The sequence below is a fragment of the Psammomys obesus genome, unplaced genomic scaffold (genome assembly GCF_907164565.1).
Source record: "Psammomys obesus unplaced genomic scaffold, mPsaObe1.curated_primary_1811, whole genome shotgun sequence".
NCBI classification, from domain to species: domain Eukaryota; kingdom Metazoa; phylum Chordata; class Mammalia; order Rodentia; family Muridae; genus Psammomys; species Psammomys obesus.
This window is the reverse complement of record NW_026585626.1, coordinates 562033-568239: the sequence shown is the minus strand read 5'-3', so window position 1 is coordinate 568239 and position 6207 is coordinate 562033. Positions and strand designations below refer to the sequence as shown.

General features: G+C 40.1%; 1 pseudogene; it reads left to right on the top strand.

Annotated features, from left to right (window-relative positions):
* Positions 1–869: 869 nt before the first annotated feature.
* On the top strand, positions 870–3962 carry LOC129682300 (60S ribosomal protein L30-like; annotated as a pseudogene).
* The last annotated feature ends 2245 nt before the right edge of the window (positions 3963–6207 follow it).

Here is a 6207-nt window from a genome sequence, read left to right as displayed (position 1 = left end):
TGTTTCCTTGGGTTCTGGGATTAAAGGTAAGTGCCATCATGACCAGCTGTTGGAAAGCTTTTGATAGCAAGAACTATCCATGTCTTTACAAAAACATGACTCCATGTCTTTGATAGGATACATGGATCCATGAATGATCACTATAATGCTGTGAGGCAGGTTCAGTGATGGTGACATGCACATCTCTAAGACACCTGGGATGATGACAGTATCCTGAAGTTACCCTTGTACTGGGGCCTTGACCCTGCATTTTATTTTTTTAAGTCAAAAATAAAATGGTGAGAACGTAGAAGTGAACTGTGGACAAACCATGAAGAAAGGGTAATGTAAACAAAACCAGTGGACTAAGACTGTATGTTGGGAATTATAAAATGACTCTAACTCATCAGGTTATAAATGATAGAGAAGAGTGAAGAGTTTTGAAGCCATAAAGCTAGGCAGGGAATAGATGTGGCTCACAAATAAGATTTGCCAAATGAAGTACAAATGATCTGTGGAGAGTAGGTAACAGGAAGAGTTAAATGGAGTGCGGTATGGGAGAACTGGACGTATAGAGTAAGAACAGGGAGGGATAATTAATACTAGGTACATTGCAAAATAAAAAGTCATATGAAAACCTACTAATGTAAAAGCTGAGAGGCCCAAAATATATACAAAAAAAGAGAGAGAGAATAATAAGAAAAGAAGAACTAGTTATGGGGAAGAACAACAAGTGGGGGTAGAAGGAGTAAAGGAAGGTGAGGGAATCAAATATGAGCATACCATAATGTGTAGATGAAAATGTCATAATTACATTTATCATTCAAGTATATGAGCCCCATGAGGGCCATTCTTATTCAAACCACCACACTATATGCTAACTGACGATAATGATGATGATGGTGGTGGTGATGAGGACAGTAGTGGCAGTGGTGGTGGTGGTGGTGATGATAACAAATTAGAGAAAGAATCCACAAAGAAATAGAAAAACGTTAAGCAGAGAACCATCAAGAAAATGAGTAGGCAGTGATTCTATGCATATAAAAAAAAAGAAAATTAGAGAATATTTGTTTTGTTTTACTTTGTCTTGTTTTGTTTGAGAAGTCGAGAGGGGATCCACAGTAAAAAATGAAGTAGTGTCATCCAAGAAACCAATTACTGAAAGATGTTCAATTAGAACTCTAATTAGGAAGTCAATACAGCCTTTAATAAAAGTGGTTTTATTTGAACAGTAAGTGAAGAAGTTGAAACATTGTGGATTATGGACTAAACAGGAATAAGAAGGAGCCAGTGATGGGGAACATTTGGAGACACTTGTGCCAAAGAAGGGAAGCTATTGGATGGTCTGGATAGAAGCCAAGTGAAGTAACCAGGGAGAGAAAAGAAAAAACATAGAGGAAAGAGGGGAGATGTTTAGAAGCTGTGAGATGAGGTGAACAAGACAGAAGAGCTCAAATGGCAACCACACCTACATGGTAGTAAGGAGCCATGAGGTTATTTCATCAAAGCAGAAACTTTTAAGTTAAGTAGTCTGAGCCTTAAAGCCTTAATTTCTTAATGAAGAGTTGCCAAAAGCAAAAGAATTAAGATTTTGACTTGTTGGAGCTATTTATTCCTTAGAGAATAAGTAATAGTCTGGCATGATAAACCTGTGTTAACAGTTTCAAAAAACATCTGGAAAATTAACCTGTCTACTCCACAAAAATACACTTCATCCTATGGGTCTTAATATGCAGCTTCAGAATATGCTTGCTTAGGAGAAGCACTCATCAAGCTATGTGCCAGTGTGTGCCCTTTATAACTAGGTCTTCCTAAAGGCCTGAGTCATCTACGGTCATTGCCTGTTTTAAACCTTGACACATTGTCAGTAAGTCTTGTGATGAAGAACACCAGGTTTTCCCTCCTCAAGGGTACTGTTAGAAAGAACGTCCTATTCTTGTTTAATTAACATTGATTTTCTTCAAACTGGCTATTACCCTTGGGTCTTAACTTTCTTTTTAAATTTCTTGAAAAGGAGAATATATTTCATTTGGTAAATCTTCTAAAAGTAACACCCCTCCTATTGAAGGCTTTACTACTTGTTTATTTCACTCATTTTTTCTCTGGATTGGAACAATTTTTTCCCATTGTCTGAAATTTTGATGAGTGGTTTTCATGTGACAAGGATACAATATTATGCAAATCTGAGTATTTTTTGAACCAATATGCCCATGTGTTGTGCAAACACCCTCCAGCTCTTTACTTTTACAAAATGATCTCATCCCTAGAATAGATCCTAGTAATCCTGTACCTGGTTTTTGCAGTAAGTGGATAATAAGCCCAGTGCTTCTGTTGTGGCTCCATAGAATTATGGACGCCAACAACCACACTTCAAAGTGACCACTTACTCATCCAAATATTTTTCTCCTTAAAAGCACCACCCTCTCTTCTCTGTCTATAGTCCAGTTCTCTAGATGTTAACTGCTTTGGTCCAACTAAATCTCACTACATAATGATGCTGGGTTAGGCCTTGGGAGTAGAGGCATAAGATAGTCTGCAAATTGTGGAATCATGATATCTCGTTGCTAAACAGTATAGTAAAAAGTAATATTCATGTATCACCTACCTACACCCAAAATACATTTGGAATGAGGAATAGAATCATTTGAGGTTTTTTTCCCCTTGTCTTCTAAGAAACACTCTAAAAGATCTATATTCAGCAGTTCCTCATAGCATCCCAGCCCTGAGGCAGACATGTCTGTGATTAGTCACACTTTAAAGAAATAGAAACTGAGGCAATTTGGAAATTTATCCAAGTATGTGTAAGTACTTGATGGTTACAATGGATGGGTAACTAGAGAGTCAAACACAAAGCTCAGATTGTTCAAAGGCTATATCCCACACCACTACAGCCGACACTAGGAGGACGAGGAGGTGCCTTGATTCCCTAACAGATGAAAATTTTAAATGTCCAAAGAACATGTGTGGCATTGGTGGGTACTCATTCTGCAATGGTGAGGGCATGCTGTGCTCAGCTCTGAGACAAAATTGCTCTGGGAATGTGTCTGCAGCACCTGAAGAATTTTGTCTCAAACCGTACAGTCCCAAATTCTAGAACTGGGTAATTCTGTGCACTCTGCTTACAAAGAAAACTTCTTGTTCTTTTTTTTTTTTTTTTTTTGTGTGTGTGTGTGTGTGTGTGTGTGTGTGTGTGTTTACTCTAAGATACTTCGGGTCACTTCAGGGATGTATGTACATAACAGGCTGGGTACTCAGTTGAGCCACTGTGGCTGCAACCAGGGCTACTCCTGTCCAAGAGCACTACCTGTGTGTCTGGCCTGTCATTCATGCTGCAGTCCCTCTGCCCCAAACACTGTCATGCTTGCTATTCCTGGCCACTCGCTCCTGCTAGTTGACCTCCCAGGCCCTAATCATCTCTATGGTTGTTAACTGTTGAAAGCTGTTTCCTTCTCTTTTACTCTCTCTCTTTTTCTCCCTCCAAGTCATGTGGAACATGAAAAATCTTATTGAACCCCTCTAAAATTAGTATTAGCTTGCCAGTTTTCTTCTCTCAAGAGTCAACACAGTGGAGGCTTTTTCTTGCTCCCTGGCCATCTTGGCAGATACTCTTGGTTGGAGTCCTTCTTGTACCTAAAATGCAAAGAAAATGAAAAAGTCTCTGGAATCGGTAAACTCTAGTCTCCACCTTGTTAGAAAAATAGAAAACACATGCTGGGATACCATCAGACTCTGAAGATTATGAGACAGGGCAAAGCAAAACTGCTGATCCTCGCCGAAAACTTCCCAGCTTTGAGGATATCTGAAATAGAATAGTTTGCCATTTTGGCTGAAACTGGTGTCCTTCACTCCAGTGGCAATACTATTTAATTGTACACAGCATGAAGTAATAATACAGAGTGTGCACACTCACTATCATTGATCCAGGTGATTCGGATGTTATTAGAAGCATTCCAGAACAGACTGGTGAAAAAGTGAACCAGTAAAGTTTTTATTTAAAAGAAAAAGAAAAGAAAGAGTCTGAGAAGTGATGCTCCAAACTCAGCAGCTGCCTGGTCATCTGCCATTATCTCTAGTCTTTCCATGCAAGTGTGTGTTTCCCGTACTTTCTTCTACTTAATAAATAAGTGCATAATCCTTTACAAAACAACAGAAAAGGTGTTCAGTTTTGTTTGGTTTTGTTTTGTTTGGTTTTGAAGCAGGAACTCAGGTATCGCAGGCTGGACTGGCATCTGTGGTCTCTTAGGGTTTGCAAGACTTCTTCCCAGGCCCTTCTGGCTTTTATGGTCTCTGCTGAGAAGTCAGGTGTGATTCTGATAGGTTTGCCATTATATGTTACTTGGTCCCTTTCCCTTGCAGCTTTTAATATTTTTTCTTTGTTCTGTTTTTGATTATTATGTGGCAGGATGATTTTATGTTCTGGCCTAATCTATTTGGTGTTCTGTAAGCCTCTTGTATGCTTATAGGCATCTCTTTCTTAGGATTAGGAAATTTTTCTTCTATGATTTTGATGAAAATATATTCTGGTCCTTGGAGCTGGGAATCTTCTCTTTATTCTATTCCTTTTATTCTTGGGTTTCTTTTTTTTTTTTTTCATGGTGGCCTTGATTTCTTGGATGTTATGTGTCAGGAATTTTTTGGATTTAACATTTTTTTTGACCGATGCATCAATTTCTCCCATTGGGTCTTCTACAACTGTGATTCTTTTCACCATCTCGTAGTCTGTTGATGATGCTTACCTTTGTAGTTCATAATTCTTGTTCTATTCCCTAAATTCTCCCTCTCCAGTATTTTTTTGTTTGTGCTTTCTTTAATGTTTTTATTTTTATCCTCAGATCTTGAATTGTTTTGTTGATTTCCTTCACCTGTTTGTATTTTTCTGCCTTTCATTAAATGATTTGTTCAATTCCTCACCTGTTTGTTTGAACTTCCCATTATTCCTTTCAGTGATTTATTTATTTCCTCCCTAAATGTCTCAATCTGATTCACCATACCTTCCTGTATTTCTTTATAGATTTTATTTGTTTTCTTTATTATCATCTTCATAAGCATAGATATAAGGCCATTTACTTGTGTTTCAGTTGTGTTAGAGTATCCAAGGCTGCTTGCCTTGGGATAACTGGGTTCTTAGGAAGCCATATTGTTTTGGCTTTTGTTTATTGTATTTTTATGCTGACCTTTAGCCATCTGGTTGTCTCTGGCATTGGATGTTAGATCCTGTTGCCTGCTGGAGTTCTCGGTAGTGTGGGAAGAGCACTGGGCAGAAAGCTAGATGTTTCTGCAGGAGCCCTTTTCAAATTAGTAGGAATGATCTTGGCCTGGTGGGTGGTTCTCAGAGAATTGCCTGTGGGTATCCTCAGATATTTGATCCTGTGGAGCATTAGATTCCTTGGAGCTCAGGGATCCTCCTTTCACCAAAAGAAGTCTTGTAGACAGGAAGCTAGATGCCCTGCCACTGGCTTTCTCGCTCTGAGGGTTAAGGAGGTCAGGCACTGTGCTCAGCTTGCTGGGGCAACCTTTCTAAAGAAACTGTAAGATCAAATGTCCTGCTGGTCTCCTTATGGAAAGGTGTTGAGCCTTGGAGCAGTGTCTGTGGTTGCTTCTGTGGATCCAGAGTATTAGAAGGCACGCAAGGTCGGGGTCACATGCCCTGGACGGCAAGAGTGGACCCCGAGTTTGAATTCGCACACCCCTGGTACCAGAAGGTATCCTTTCTAAGGAACAGTGAGAGTGGGCACCTGAGGTTGGAGCCTCGAGCCGCTGGTATGAGAAGGTGTCCACGGGATGATGAGTGGGAGCCTGGATTTGGAGCCTCTTACCCCGGTACAAGAAAGTATCTACTCCACACTCCATGGACAGTGAGAGTGACCACCCGAGGCCGGAGCCAGGAGCCCAATACCCGGAAAGGTGTTCACAGATGGTAGGGTTGGGCCGGTGGCCTAGGGCTGTGGCCCTAGCGAGGTGGCCTGAAGTTGGACCCTGTGTTTCCTCATGGGCTCTCCTCTTACCCAAAAAACACAGATGTTGGGGTTTGGGGATCCATAGTACTGCCTGTCGGTCACTCTGCTCTCACCGCTGAGCTGTTGCTGTGATAACCTACGTGATCAGCAATGTTATCTTGGTCCCACTTCTTGCTCTTCTAATGCTTAAGTCTATGAAATAATGGCCTTAATGTTTCAATAATTTTATAAGTTATGTAATATTAACAATATTTGAATGTGATAAATAAGT